At 40.6% G+C, this 16,746-nt stretch overlaps 1 pseudogene; it reads right to left on the bottom strand.

Moving 5' to 3' along the window:
* Positions 1 to 1,131: 1,131 nt before the first annotated feature.
* Positions 1,132 to 16,746, bottom strand: part of LOC102003945 — a 20,556-nt pseudogene continuing 4,941 nt past the window's right edge.

The raw sequence follows: 16,746 nt of genomic DNA, 5'->3' as shown, positions 1-16,746 counted from the left end.
AACAGATCTGAGCATACAGACCTGAATGACCAGTAACAAAAGTGCACCGTGACCTAATGAGGATATTGTCAAAGGTCCTTTGGAGTGATTTTGGCTAGAATTATATTTGTGGCTGCTTCATTTTGCCCTTTTGAGCTCATAGTTTTTTTAAACTGCTGAATTTGAGGTAGGATAGAAGAAATAAAGATAGGGAAAAAAGGAGACAAGGAAAAATGTAATTTTAAGATTGTACTTTTTAGAAAAACTACAGCTTCAGGACACAAAATTACTCAGGTCCTTTTCCCATTAAGGAAACTCACTGAAAAAAATTCCCCAAGGTTTTAAAGACACAATTAGCCGGGCACTGTGGTGCATGCCCGTAATCCCAGCACTTGGGGAGCTGAGGCAGGAGGATCACTTCGAGTTCAAGGCCAGGCTGGGCTTCACAGTGAGTTTGAGGCCAGCCTGAACTATATAACAAGATGGTGTCTCAAAAACAAAAGCAAAAACAAAACCCAAAAAACAAAACCACACAATTAAGCCTGGTCTATGCTTTGCACCTATAAATCATGATTTTCACCTGTAGAATGGGTCATTACCTTTGCTTTCTCCTGTAAAATAGCCCACCTATTAACACCTTCAGAACAGCGTTGTAATTTATATCTCTTGCTGCTGGGCAGCTTGAACCATAGGTGGTACATGCATGACTGTACCACCTCTAACAATGGTGATACAAGCAACCTGATGGGAAAACTGAAATCCTTTAACTTTTTGTGATGTTACTTAGCAGGGAGACCTGGGATGCTAGACCAGAAGGGAATCAGTGGGAGTTTTCTCACAGCTCCAGGGGACAGTTGTTATTCCTCTGCGGGAGGAGCGGAGGCAGGTGTGCTCTTCATGAGTCCCATGGGCCTGTTGATGCGGATGGAGAAGGAAGTGGGTTGTGCTGGAAGTGATGAAGGTTCAGGTCCAGCCGGTCTCTTCTCTTATCCAGCCAGCAACACCATGCCACAGAGAGGGAAGGGTACAAACTTTCTCCTGCCACATTCTAAAAGGACAGACCTGTCTCAAGGCCCAAGGCAGGCATAGAACCACACCCTAGGCTTATGGCTCTGATCCGCAGAACCATTGTTAGGTCTAGGGGTGGACAGGTCACCACGCCACATCACGCAGCACCATGCCACTGCTCTGCTGAAGACGCAGATCCACCCCGGTGATCCTAAATCCAGTGCCAGTAAAGAACTAAAGGACGACAGAGTTTAGTATAATGAAAGATGGTTTATTCTGGGGGAAAGCTGGAAAAGAAAGAAGATAGACAGCTACCGTGAGGTGGTAGGGGCTTCAGAGCTGAAAACCCATGAGCTTTTATCTCTGCTTCCTTTTACTGGGGCCTGGTGTCTTTCCCATCCCTCCTGGTGGGCACTTGTCTCATATGTTGCCTTGACTGGCTTTGAGCTTAACCTAGGCCTTCTGGGCATTTGTAATGAATACGTGAAGGGGAGGGTCTATTCAGAAGGCAGCTTACTTGATGACTGAGTAAAGGGGACATGGATACATTGCGTATCTGCTATAATATTACCCTGATATTAAAGCGAGAACGTGCATACATGTGTATATGTGTAGGGTGTGTGTGACATTAAATAGGAGTCTTTAGGTGGATGTCTCTTATCACTCTGGCATTTTCAGGTGAGTGGGAGAGCTGGCTTTCCTGGTCATTGTGTTGCCTGGCGCCTCTCTCAAGTCTAGCTAGTTTTTGTTTCTTTTGTCTTTTTAATTACCCTAGTTGCAGATTCTACCCATGAGGGCAGAAACTGCTTTTTGTAAGTTTCCCATTGATCTTAATAAAGCTCAAACGAGGCCTTTATCTTATCTTTTCCCTGCCTATAGTGCCACCTCCGGACACTCTGACTTTTCCTCTGTCCCACCTGTAGGAGGGGACCTCCCTCCAGTGGTCCCAGCTATGGTGCAGCTCCTGTTCAGCCACAGAAGGGTGCTGCTCAGAAGTCTCAATAGTCACAGGGGTTCTGCCCCACATAGAGGGAAGGTATGCTTCCCGTGTGGTCCACCAGCGTATAGATGCTGCCAGGAGAGAAAAATGGGTCACGCTCTGAGCACTGAGTTGCCATCCACAGCAGTAGCCCAAGTCCAATCAGCTCCCTTTTCCTCCTCCCTAGCCCAGAGCTCCATGCCACGCAGGGGAAGATGGGGTAAACATTCCCCCCACCGCCAGGCCGTGCACCTGAGATGAGCATCACCTTGGCTTTTCAACCTGCTCCTGCAAGAAGGGCTCTGTTTCAATCACCTGTGGCTCCCTGTGGTGCACCCACTGCAATTTCCTTGGTCCTAGAGCCATTACTGCTGAGGCCTCACTGAGGTTGTGTCTGTGATGCCAGCTTCCTCTCTCCCCCAGCCTTGTTTATTTTTGGCGCTTCCATTTGCTTCAGCCTGTGTGCTTTTCAGTTGCTGTAGACAGGGGGATCTCCAGACTTTAAAAAAAAAATTCCTTCATGAATTCATTACACATATTGCAACTCCTCAGCCACCAACTTCTTGGGGATGACTCTTTGAGTAAAAAACCCAGCCCTTGTGTATGACTTTCTGATTCTCTGTGAAACATATAAACATAGTTTTGCAGTGGGCTCAATGCCTGATAATAGCTGTACGCTAGGACAAGGAGGCTTGCTTTGCTCTGGTTAGAAGAGCAATGGGAGTCTCAGAGCCTGGGAAAATTGGGGCAGAGCGGCTGCCTATCCTGGAAAAAATTGGGGCTGATGAATAATGTCATGGTTGGATCTGATTATTTATTTATTTTTTGACCAATTGTGCATGCTTACATCTGGTAACCTGAACAACTAATTTGAAGACAACAATATGCAACATAGCAACCATTGTTGAATTCCTATCATCTTGTTTGGTGAAACTCTGTATCGTTTATAATTTTTTTGTTTTTACTTTTTATTCTTTTTAACGGTTTGATTACTCTTGCATTCTTACACCTGGTAATCTGACCAACTTCGATGAAGATAAAAATATGTAATATAACAACCACTGTTAATCCCTATCCTTTTTTTTTTTTTTTTTTTTGTACTGGGAATTGAACTCAGGACCTTGTGTTTGCCAGGCAAGCACTTATGCCACTGAGCTATATCCCCAGCCCTACCCTTTTGTTCTGAAACCCTGTATCATTCTTATTGTTTTTGTTTTTGTCTATGCTGTTGGTATTTTGCTATTCTTTTTTTTTTTTTAATTCTCTCTTTTAAAAAATGTCCCTGAAAAGTCTCATGTGTTTTGAAGGTGATTGGGTCATGGGGATGCCGTAGCTAACTTGCTGGTAGGAAGTGGGTCTTAGCAGGAGGTGGTAACTGGGGGTGTGACCTACAAGGGTGAATCTCCCTCTCTGGCTCCTCCCTTCACTCTGCTTCCTGGCCATCACCATACGAGCAGCTTCCCTCTACAGCAGACCCTTCCATGTGCTGTTTCTGCATTTGAGCCTCTGCCAACCGTGGACTGAAATTCTGAAGCAAAATAAACTCTTAATTTGTGGATGTTGGGTATTGCATCCCAGTAACAAGAAAGTGACTAAGACCAATTTTGGTAACAGAATGGAGTCACTGCTATGATTATCTGACCATATGGTTTAGAAGCTTTTGAAGCTGGCTTGCAGGAGGAGTTTGGAAAATTTTGGAGCTGCCAGCCGGAGAAGCCCCAGAATGCTGTAAACTGAGCTTGGTGGGAGATTCTAGTTGGAGCTGAGAAGACCAGAATGCTGATAGAAATATGCACAGTAAAGGCCAGGTTCACAAAGTTTCAGTTAGGAACAAAGATTCTGTTGTTGGAAGTTGGGCTTGAGACCATGTGTGCTATGCTCTGACAGGAGAGGTGTGTACATTATGTACCTGCTCATGTCCCGAGACTTTGCTGAGAGTGAATTTAAAGGCAGTAGACTAATTAACCTGGCAAAAGAAGTTTCAAGACAACCCAGTTTCCAGTGGAATGGGTACCACTGGTGGCTTTCAGCCAAGGAGCAAAAAGCTTATTGGATAAACTTTCAATTTCACCAGAAATGAGGTACAATCATCCCTCACCATATCATGGTTCACTTATTGTGGCTTCACTGTATGGTGGGCTTTTAAAAAACATATATCTAATTCTGTATCGCGGAGCTTTTGCTGTATTGCAGTATTTTGTGGTATGTAGGTATTTATATAATATTTATGATTTTAATTCTTTTTGACTAAAAATTTAAAACAATATAAAAAATATAAAAATGTTACACATATTAAAAGAATATTAAGTCAAAATAAAATACAGTACTGTACTGCACTGGTGAGTACCCATATAGAATTTTACCTGTTAAAATTATGTAGGTTTAAGAGTGTAGAAAGTGCTCAAGAGCATATGAAGTGTTTATAAGAGTGTGGGAAAGGTTAATAAGAGAGTGGGAAAGTTTATACTAGTGTGGGAAGGGCTTATAAAGCCTTAAAGCATATGTGAATAATAAAATAAGTATAATGCTGCTACTTTGCAGATTTTCACCTATCGCGGGGGTTCTCTGGAATGTAACTCCCGCGATAGGTGAGGGATCACTGTACCTGCAGAGTTGGGGCACAGAAGAGCTTGGTTGTTGGAAAGATTAGCCTTAAAAAGAAGACAACTACTTTGCATCAGGACAATAGGAAAGGCTCCTTGAGGCCATCTCAGAAATTAGCAAGGCACCACCTTTCCCTGGTTTAAAGGTAAAAAAGGAAAAAGCCCTTTACTTTGAGAAGAGAGTCCCAGGGAGCCCAGCTCAGTCAAGGCCAAATAGGAAAGTTTTCCTGAGTTCAGCCTCCAGGCAACGGAAGGCCTCTAGAGTTATTATCCAGTGGGCCCTGGTTACAACTCTGTCTGGCAACAGAACCTGGCACCATGTGGGGCTGGTTTTACAGGCATGGAGAATGCAAGAGTTGTGGGGTCAGGGAGGCTGCCACACAGATTTCAAAGGAAGGTTTGGGAGGCCAAGAAGTTTGGCCCTGAGAGGGTAGTGTGCAAAGCTGTGATACTGAAGATGCAATTGCAGTAGAGACCCTGAGAAGTTAGAGAAACCAAGAATAAGGAACATCTGCTGAAGAAAGCTGCAGGCAGTGAGAAAAGGGACCGTGGTGGAGAGGCCACGAGAGCTGGAACTGTTACTGCTTTAGAGGTGGGGTTGCCCGGATGTTTGGAGCGCACAGATCACCTCAACTTGCCCTGTGTGCTGGACACAGAGTTACAAAATTTAATGTTTACCCTGCTGGGTTTTGGTCTTGCTTTGGTATGATTTTATTTGCCAATCAGGATAATATGTAAAAATTACAGGGGGCTGGGGATTTAGCTCAGCGGCAAAGCGCCTGCCTGGCAAGTGCAAGGTCGTGAGTTCGGTTCCCCGTACCGGAGAAAAACCAAAAACAAAAAAAAAAAAAAAAAAAAATTACATAAAAATTTTAAGATGCACTGTGGATTGCTTTCTATATATTAAGTACATAAACTTGTAGGGTCTTGGAATATATCTATATACCTATATATAGACTAATATCTTGATTCTTGTGAATAATCTAAAATAATTAAGTAAATAAAATTGGATTAATATGCTTATAAATATTTATATCTGAGTCATTAGTTTCTAAATTCAAGTATTCTTGACTTCTCAAAGTTAAAAATAGACATTTGGGTCTATTAAATGTGCTTTCCTAAATTACTAATATATATACATGTTTAAAATTGCTTTTTTTTTTTTGGAGACAGGGTCTTACTTTGTGGTTCAGGCTGACCTTGAACTCATTATGTAGCCCAGGCTGCCACTGAACTTGTGGCAATCCTTCTGCCCCAACCTCCTTATTGCTGGGATTACAGGTGTACACTATCACACCCAGCTAAAACTGCTTTCTTAAGTTTACCAAAATGTCATTATATGTTTCTATATTAAAATATATGAAGCCAGGCATGGTGGCACATGCCTGTGATCCCAGTACTCAGGAGGCTGAGGCAGGAGGATCGCTGTGAGTCTGAGGCCAGCCTGGGCTACATAGTGAGTTCAAGGCTAGTCTGACCTGCATAATGAAACCTTGTCTTAAAAAGACCAAAAAAATATATATAGATATAGATATATATACACATCTACATATATTTATATATACATATATAGATATATACATATATACATGCATATATACACACATACATATGTACATATACATGCATATATACACATATACATATATGTATGTGTATACATATATACGTGTATGCATTACACATACATATATGTACATACATACATGTATGTACATATATGTGTGCACGTACATATATGTATATATACATATACACGTGTATATATATATAAATATATGGAGTGTGATGAAAATATATAGGTAATGACTAAATTTGTAAAATTTATAACAGTAAACAACATTGTCACCTCAAAAGAGTTCCTCTCACTTCAAACACACTTATCCATCATTCTTGTCACTTTTTTTGATACTTTGTTTTTCAGTCTATGCTTTTTGCACCTGCATTTTTAGTGCACATTTACAGTACATAATGTTTATATTCTTTGTGATGTGGAGTTGGTATATGGTATATGTACATAATATATCTTCATGCCTTTCCTCATGCACTTTCTTCCCTCCTTCCTTCTCCCTCCATCTCTTGATCCTCTTCTCATTTGAGAAAGATCTGTCTACTTTCTATTACCTTTTATTTTGCTCTTTATATATAATTTGAATTTCTCATATAGGAGAAACCATGTAACATTTAAACTTGTGTGCCTGATTTATTTCACTTAGTGTTGTAGTCTCAAGATGCATCCATTTTCCTCCAAATGACTCAATTTTACCTTTCTTTATGGTAGAATACTCTGTTGTGTATAAATACTACATTTTCTGTTGATGGACATAGAGGTTGCTTCTAAGATTTAGCTATTATGAATCATGCTGCTCTAAGCAAGGGTATGCATGCATCACTGTAATATATCTTTAACACTTTCAGGAAGATAGCCAGAAAAGAAATAGCTGGGTCAACTGGAATTTCTAGTTCTAGTTTTTTGGGAGTCTCCATACTTCCTTCCATAGTAGTTCTACTACTTTACATTCCCACCAGTAAAGATGGAATCTCAGTGTTGTTTTAATTTGCCTTTCTCTAGTGGCCAATGATGTTGGGCATTTCTTCATGTATTTATTGGTCATATGTACTTCTTCCATGAAGTGTCTATTCACTTCACTTGCCCATTTTTTTTTGTTTTTTAAATTTTTGAGACAGAGTATTGTTATGTAGCCCAGACTAGCCTCCAACTCGTGGTGATCCTTGTGCCTTAGCCCTGCAAGTGCTGGGATTATAGGCATGCACCATTATGCCTGGAGCTTGTTTTGGTTTTTTGAAAGAGGGTCTCACTATGTAGTTGCAACTGGTCTTGAGCTCAATTTTTAGCCCATGTTGGGATCAAACTAGCAGAGATCCTCTTCCCTGAGCCTCTCAGTGCTGAGATTACAGGCATGTGCCACCACATACAGTGACTTGCCCATTTTTTAATTGGGTCTTTTATTTTGGGGGAGTCTAATTTTTTTAGTTCTTTATCTATTCTAGATATTAGTCCTCTGAGGAATAGCTGCAAAAATTTTTTCTATTCTTTATGTTGTCTTTTTACTCTATTGCTTGTTTCTTTTGATGTGCAGAAGTTTTTCATTTGATATAGTTTCACTTGTTGATTCTTGGTACTTGTCTTGATTACTTTTTTTTCATTACTGAGACAAAATACCTGACCCCCACAATTAAGGAAGGAAAGATTTATTTAGCTCACAGTTTGTGGAGGTTTCAGTCCCTACTCAGCTGGCTCCAAGGCAGAGTGGTACACGGCAGAAGGCAATAGTTCATGGCAAAAGAAAACAGCAAAAGCAGCAAGAGCAAAAAGGGAGGAGTGCAGAGAGCAAGGCTCTTTCCTTCCCTTATATTGTATGCTAGCTACCTGCCCCAGGGCAGGTGTAGCACTCACACCCATAATCCCAGCATTGGACCATTAATCACTCAAAAACTCAAGAAGCCCACCCCACAACTGCATGAGGCTTTGAGAGGACATCTAGACACAAACCATAACAGTACTATGTCCTGAACAGCCAGGATTCTGTTTAGAAAGTTCTTGCCTGTTCCTATGACTTCAAGACTTTTACCTTATCTTCTAGCAGGTTGTATTTCTGTTATAACATGTATAGTAGTTCTTTGATTCATTTTGATTTCAGTTTAGTACATGGTAAAAGATATGGGTCTAGATTCAGTTTTCTGCATGTGCATAGCTAGTTTCCCCAATACCATTTATTAAAGACACTATTTTCCCCCAGTATATGTTTTTAGCTCCTTTGTAAAAGATGATACACTTGCAGTTGCTTCTGCTTCTTCTATACTGTTTCACTGATCCACATGTATATTGTTGTGCCAGTACCATGCTGTTTTTGTCACTGTAGCTTTGTAATATAACTTCAGATCTGGGATTATGATGCCTCCCACTTTGCTCTTGGGCCCAGGATTTCTTTTGCTATTCTGGGTCTCTTCTGGTGCCATTAAATTTTAGGATTGTTTTCTCCAGTTCTGTGAAGAACGCTGTTGGTGCTTTGATTGGGATTGCAGTAAATCTGCATGTCAGTTTTGGAAGTATGGTTATTTTGACTGTATTGGTTCTCCTATCCTGGAATAGGAGATATATTTCTATTTTCTGATGTCTTTTTATCTCTGTTTCTGAAGTACTGTAATTTTCACTGCAGAGGTTTTTCACTTCTATAGCTAGGTTAATTCCAAAGCATTAAATTTCTCTTTTTGCTATTGTGAATGATATTTTTCCATAATTCTGTTTATGTTTCTCTAATCTTTTGTTTTGTAGTACTTGTTTTATGAAGTTGGCTGTGCCATTATTCAGTGCATATATGTTAATAACTGTCATCTCTTCATATTGGGTTATTCCCTTAACCTATAGGTAGTGACCTTGATTATTTCTTTTGATCAGTTTTGTCTGCAAGCCCACTTGTGTCAAAATAGCATAACTATACCTGCTTTTTTTAAATTGGGTTTACATTGTATGGATATTGTTTTCCATCCTTTGACTTTTAGTCTATGGGGGGGTGGTTAAATGTGTTTGTTGTGTACAGCATACCACTGGATTTTGTTTCTTGATCCATTCTACCAGTTGTGTCTGTTGCTTGGGGAATTGAGACCATTCACATTGAGAGTTATTGCTTATAGGTATTGATTTATTCTTGTCATTCCCTTATTTTTGTGTTGATTCCCTATCTTTCCCTTCTATGTAACTGCTTGCCCTACCTAGTGTTAGACCTTTTGTCATGCCTAGCTCCACTGTCTCTTTCTAGTAGAAACAATGGAGAAGTTGAGGATTTTTCAGAGTGCTGGTTTGGTGGTCACAAATTTCTTTATGTGCTATTTATCATGAAAATATCTTATTTCTCCATCAACTTGGAAAGACAGTTTTGCAGGCTATATCAGCCTGGGTTGGAAATTGTTTCAGGGCTTGAAACACTTCACTCCAAACTCTCTTGCCCTTTAAGTTTTGTGTTGAGAAGTCTGATATAATTCTAATATTTTTATCTTTATAAGTGATTCATTGCTTTTTCTCTAACAGCATTTTAAACTCTGCTCCTAGGCTGGGCATGTGGTGCATTCCTGTAATCTTAGCATTATGGAGGGTGAGACAGGGGATCACTGTGAGTTCAAGGTAAGCTTGGGCTATGTAGTGATTTCAAGGTCAGTCTAAACTACACAGTGAGATCCTATATCAAAAAAAAAAATTGTGTCCTTGCACTGGACTTCTGGGATTTTGAATATGATGTATCCTGGAAAGGTTCTTTTCTGATCATGGCTAATCAGGGTTTTATGGGTCTCATCTGTCTCTGTGTTATTTTCCTTTTATTTGGAAAGTTTTCTGTCTTGTAGCTATGACACTCTGTCTACATATTGGTCACTCTGTTACCCATATTTTCAATAGAATTTTTAATCTCCTGAAATTCCATTTGGTACCTTTTTATATATTCTAGTTCTTTTCTATGCTTGTCGTTTATGGTTTACACCATTTTGTTTAGCTCTGCTAGCTTTTTATTAGTGTTTTCTGTAGATGTGGTGATCATTTTGTTTATTTGACCCAATATCTGGTTATTTATTCTTTCTGTGAGTTTGCCAAATGTACTGTTGATCTGTTTTGCTATCTTCCCTGATATCATTTCAAATAATTCAAGTTTGTGAATCCTCCCCTTCACTGCCCGTTTTCTATTTCAAAGTGCTGGATATCTAAAAAAGATTATAATAATTAGGATTATGACCTATTGTTAGGTTTGGCACCAGGTAGAGCACGAGACAGAGGTAGATAAAAACAAGCCTTTGTTGCTGGAGCAGGAGGGTTGCAGAAGACTGTAAGGACCCTTGGAGGAGGGAGCTGGGGGCAGGTTCTTATTAAGCTAGACTAGGGGTGGAGTTAGTATGGGCAGGCGCTGTGTTGTGTCAGGAAAGTATTGAAGAGAGTTTATTTTGGGACTAGAGGAAGAACACTGAAGTTAGGCTTGCAGGGACATGCTGTTGTTTTTTGGGATCAAATGCCATGTTGGATAACTGCCATGCTGCTCTGCCCTGGCAGAGTTCTATATGGGCGGAAACCCAGTACCTATAGCTATCATTTCAAGAATGCTGTAATTGACATTCTGAGTATTCAAAACCAAGGTTTAGAAAGCAAAATTAAGAAAGGTGAAAGGGCTAAAATGATAGCTAATGTTTTGGCCCTTCACTCTGTTCAGCCCAGACCCCTCTGAAAAGGCCCTGCAACTCTGGTGAGTCATTCAACCTCCTGAACAGGCAGATTGTTCGACCCTGGAGGACAGGACTCAAAGTGTGCAGAACATGCTAATGTGTGTTCTGCAAAGAGGAAGGTGACCACCTGGGTGTTGTGGTGTGAAGGCTCTGGGTTCAATCCCCAGTACCTCCCGTTCAAAAAAGGAAGGTCACTAAAGAGAGGTATGTCCCCATGCTTTCAAGAATAGCCACATGGTCTAACAAGACTGATCCATCCTGCAGATAATGCAGCTAGTGGAGGAAGAACTGGGGAATCCAAAATGCTTTTCACCTGGCCCTAAAACTAACCACCTTGAGGAGCCTTGACCAAAATCTTTTTTGATGCAGATATTATTTTGACTTTGTCTTAAACACCCTTCAAAAAATATAACCAGGTGTATTGCTGATGTCTGTGGTTTATTGAAAGGAATAGTCAATGCTTAAAATTTTCTTTTTTCTTGACCAATTTTGCATGCTTGTATCTGGTAATCAGAACAACTGATCTGAAAACAACAATGTGCAGTATAAGAACCATTGTTGAACTCCTACCATCTTGTATGGTGAAGCTCTGCATCATTTCCATTTTTTTTTAATTACTTGTTACTGTCTTTGATTGTTTGATCAATCTTATATTCTTATGCCTGGTGGACTGAGCAACTTTGCTGAAGATAACAGTATGTAATGCGGCAACCATTGTTAATCCCTATAGTTTTGTTTTGTGATCATGTATCGTTTTTGTTGTTTTTGTGTTATTTTTATTTTGTCTTCATTGTTGTTTTGTTAGTTTTTTCATATTTAAAATACAAAAAAGAATAGACATCAAAAAAATATATAACCAGGCTGGGGATATAGCTCAGCAGCACAGTGACTGCCTGGCAAGCACAAGGTCCTAAGTTTGATTCCCAGTACCCTCCCAAATATATATAAAACCAAACAATAAAATAAAACAGTTGCTAATAATACAAAAACAGAGAGGGATAGGCTATAAAAAGGAGCTCCAAACTGCACAGCTGTTACTGGTAGCACTCAATTGCACCTACAGCATCTCAGTCTATAGCCAGGAGAGCTCATGAGCTCTTCCAAAAATGTGGCCTCCATCTTGTCTTAGAGTATGGATATCATGTTATTTTAATGTACTTTCAAGTGCCCCTCAGGTAAACATCTGGCTTCTTATATACATCTGTCTCTAGGATAAAAATGCCAATATAAATATTCCAGCTACTAAACATTGTTACTTTTGTAGCTTTGTGTGTTTGCTGTCTGGAGTCAGTCACTAAAGATCTTCCAGTCTACAAAACAGAGGTCAGATCTGAGAGACTGAGCCCTGTAATAAGAGTTTTAATGAACCAATGTTCACACAAAACATAGAAATTTTTATTTAGTTTATTCCATGGCCACTGTTATAATTAAAATTTATTTTTTGAGCACAATTTTTAATAATGTAATTACAAAATATGGAAAAATAAGTTCAGAAAGGCCAATTACCTTAATAGATCAGTTTTTAACATAATAACTCACATCAATTTTAAAGGAAATTGAGACAAAAAAGCATTATTCCTATCACATAATGCCTGATGAAGAAAAGAAATTTTGCTTCATAATTAGAAAAATTCACATAAAACTTGCCAAGAAGAATAAAAACTAAATAGCCATTTTGAAAATAAATATAGTCCATGACAAAGTAGTATACAGTGATGCTAGAAGACTTCAAAGAGGGAGCAGTTTTTGTTCCAATATTTTGTCACTTTTCAGTGGTTTTCTCAAATTGTGAAGATTTTCAAATTCAAGGGTTGCTGGGGTTTGTGTGTGTGTTTGTGTGTGTGCGTGTGTTTGTGTGTGTGTGTGTGTGTGTGTGTGTGTGTGTGTTCTGTTTTGTTTTGAGACGGGTCTTGCTGTGTAGTTCAGGCTGGCCCTGAACTCACTATGTAGCCCAGGCTGGTCTTGAACTCATGGCAATCCTCTTCCCTCAGCCTCCTGAATGCTGGGATTATAGGTGTGTGCCACCATGCCTGGCAGCCAAGTTGTTTTATTTGGCTCCTTGGGCATCTGTTATTGTTTTTGTTTTTTTACCACTATTATCTTTTTAAAATTTTTTTTATTTTTTGAGACAGGGACTCACTATGCAGTTCAAACTGATCTTGAGCTCACTTTGTAGCCCAGGCTGGTCTTGAACTTGCAACGATCCTCCTGCCTCAGCCTCCTGTGTGCTGGGATTACAGGTGAGCACCAACACACCTGGCTACCACTATTATCTTTTGATTTATCTTCTTCTTTTACTTCTACTTTTTTGTCTTCTGTTTTCTTCTTGTCTTACTCAATTCTAACTTTCTTTGCTTTTTCATGATCAGCAAAAACTCCCCATCGTCCTCAGAATCTGAGAGTTCTTCATCACAAGCTGATTGTTGGTGCTGCAGTGGAGTTCTCCTGTCTGGATTGGCTCCATCGTCCTCTCCACTGTCCTCCTGAGTATCTTCTGGTATAGCTTGCATTTGGACACCAGGTGCACAAGGTAACATGCACACACTTCCAAATAAATGCTGTTTTATCTTTTCCATAGATTCTGGAGTGTTCTGGTTTGTCATGTTTGAAGGACTAGTATGTAGTTTCAAGTCCAGTCCAGAACACTCAAAATAATCATTATGTGGCAACTCATTAAGGATCTCAATCAAGGGCAATTGCAGCCTCATACGTCCAACATCGAGCAACACTGTGGACTGTACGTCCACCTCCCCCAAGCATGGGTAATGGAAAGTTAAAAGTTTTGAACTTGTGCACATTTAGCGTGACCTTTGGCTGCGAGACTGCAGCAACCAAACCTCTCCCCAGATAGAGTCTGCACCACGCTGCCAAGCTGCAGCACTAAGCTGAGTGATACAGTTCCATCACTTTTGAGACAGTAGGTGTAAATATCCGCCCATAAGGCCCAGCATCTATGCCATCTCTCACTGGAAAGTTGACGACAGAATATTTGCCTTTTCCAGCACCAATGTCCCTCAGGTCTCTTGTGCGTGGAAAGTACTCCCCATATTTATGGACCGAAATGGTATTTACACAATCTGTTGTATAAAAAGTTTCTCCTGGTGGGCGTGGTGGCACACGCCTGTAATCCCAGCACTCGGGAGGCTGAGGCAGGAGGATTGTTGCTAGTTCGAGGCCAGCCTGGGCTACAAAGTGAGCTCGAGTCCAGCCTGAACTGCATAGCGAGACCCTTTCTCAAAAAGACAAAGAAAAAAAAAAGTTTCTTCAACATCATCTCCATGATGGATATCTGTATTGATACACAAGACTCCGATGATACTTTATGACTCAAGGGCGGCAAGCACAATACCATTAACATAACAGAATCCTGATGCTTCTGGTATTTTTGCATGTTGTAATCCCCCAGCCCAGTGGACCCCAGATCAGTTCATTGCGGGTTTAACTTCACAGTCCCAGTGAGTGAGCAATCAGTGGAGAACTGGCCAAATTCACAGAGTCCATCAAACACTGGGCAATCCCCCCTACGTTAAATCTGCATCTGCTTATTATACTTGGATATACTATCTGGTCAAATAGCCTGTAGAAATTTGATATAGTCGTCACTATGATATTTTGTCATTTCTTTGGCAGTGGCCTTATAGGCCTTCTTTTCCCTGTATAGCCTGATTTTCTTCTTCTGAAGAGCACAATTTCATTTATGACACACTTCTTAAATGAGACTTGCAGATTGAAGACACTTTTCCAAACCCCCTCTTTTCTAAATCTGTCTCTCACTCTCTCTCTGTGTGTGTGTGTGTGTGTGTGTGTGTATGTATATTTCCATTTATCTGTGTAAATCATAATTTGACAGCAAATTATGGGTCATATGGGTTCTATGAGGATTGATGGGATGACCTTGCCCACAATAGTAACTTCCAATGTCACCTTTCCAATGCAGTATTAGTCCTTCAAACATGACAAACCAGAACATGCCAGAATCTAAGGAGAAGACAAAACAGCGTTTACTGGAAAACATGTGCATGCTGCCTCACGTATATCAGTAGCTGAGATTTTTTCCTGCTGCCACCTCAACCCTCTGCCATTGGCCCCCAGGCCACGGCCGCCTCCCTGCTCTTCCTCCCACTGCTACTGCTGCTGCTCATAACTACGGTTTTAAAAATTAGATTTTCTGGGGCTAAGGATATAGCTCAGGGGCACAGCTCCTGCCTGGCAAGGCGAGATCCTGAGTTCAATTCCTGGTACCAAAAAATAAATAAATAAATAAATAAATAAAATTTTTTTAAAAGTTAGATTTTCTGCCCAGCGTGGTGGTGCATGCCTGTAATCCCAGCACTAGGGAGGCTGATGCAGAAAGATCTTTGTCAGTTTGAGACCAGCCTGGACTACAAAGTGAGGTCAAGGACAGCCCGAACTGCTTAGCAAGACCCTGTCTCAAAAAGACAAAAAAAAGAAAGAAAGAAAAAACAGAAGTCTGGTGTGAGGGGTGGGGATGAGGTAGGAGAAAAGAAATAAAGAGGAACAAAAAGGAGACAAAGAAAATTGTAATTTTAAGAAAAACTGACTGCAGCTTCAAGACGCAAGCGTTACTCAGGCCTATTTCTCTTCCAAGAAATTCCTCAGGTCTTAGTTACACAAGCGTGGACCTGTGCCACTGCCTCCCTTTCTCCTGTAAAGTGGGACTTCCACCTGTGCATTACCCTTCACCTGTAGGGAAGGCTGTCACTTTCACCTGTAAGTTGAACCATAGATTTCCATCCCCCAAAACACATAAATACACCCAATGCACTGCTCTCTCTCTCTCAAGAGCCTGCACTCTATTTTCTTTGTGTATATTTTTGAAAGTCTGCCTAAGAAACCTCTTTAACCCTGTTTCTAAAATGTCTTGAAAAATTGTTTCTCTGTGACAGAACTCAGCAAACTGGCAACCTGGCTCATGGCCAAGGTGTGTCCAGATTCCCCCTCTCCATGTTGGTGACCTTCTCAACTCGGCTGACAAAGTCACTTTATTTTGGTTCTGCATGCTGCAATCCTGTATGTTACTTCGCCTTCACTGGAGAAGTCACCCAGCTCAACAACAGGGGCCAGCACTTTTGTGCTCATTGACAGTGCAACCCCCTCGGGTGAAGTTATTTTCTTCGTGTTTGTATTTCCTTTCATTTTGACCAACAGTCTGGGGGCTGGGGATATAGCTCAAGGGTATAAGTGCCTCCTGGGCAAGCACAAGGTCCTGAGTTTGATTCCCAGCACAAAAATAAAAAGCTGAGAGACTGACAGTCCTTGGTTTATTCTGAATTGGTGGCTGTGTTAGATATTCTCTCATTTGTTTCAGAATATTTGTCAGAACTTCTGTTTGCCAGTGGTTGTGTGTTTCATTTTCCTTTCTCTTGCTTCTCTTCAATGACCTGACTTTGCCTCGATTAGCATGTACTAAGGAAAAATGGGGCTATTTGACTCAGGCTGGGCTTTGTGGTCGCCTTAGTGCGGAACATCTGACGTTCCTAAATTACTGTTGTTTTTGCTGCTTGGGGAGATCTTAGGCAACAAAGCAAAGGACAAAATGTGTAAACCTCTGGATAAATGATATAGTGTGTAAAATCTGTCTAAATGTTAGCAAAATGGTAAATGTCTAAAAACCTGTGGCGAGTCATTTTTAAAATATCTGAAACCTATGATTTAGAGAAGGGAAGGAAAACTTTAGTAGGCTCAGACTCAGATGGAAGGACCACAGGAGGGATTCTGCATCTTTGAGATGTACCTTCCTCCCTTGCTTTAACTAAGAATCGAAACTTTACACGTGCAACATCAGGGTTAAGAATAGCTTGGGGGCTCCTCCTCCCCTTTCAGCTCTTGTTGCTTTTGCTGTTTTCCACCACCATGAACTATTGCCATGTGGAACTGCCTTGGAGCCAGCTGAATATGGACTGAAACCTCCACAAACTGTGAGCTAAATAA

The sequence above is a fragment of the Chinchilla lanigera genome, unplaced genomic scaffold, assembly GCF_000276665.1.
Source record: "Chinchilla lanigera isolate Chin_1 unplaced genomic scaffold, ChiLan1.0 scaffold00054, whole genome shotgun sequence".
Lineage (NCBI taxonomy): Eukaryota > Metazoa > Chordata > Mammalia > Rodentia > Chinchillidae > Chinchilla > Chinchilla lanigera.
The sequence above is the reverse complement of the archived record's forward strand: the minus strand, read 5'-3'. Positions and strand labels throughout refer to the sequence as shown.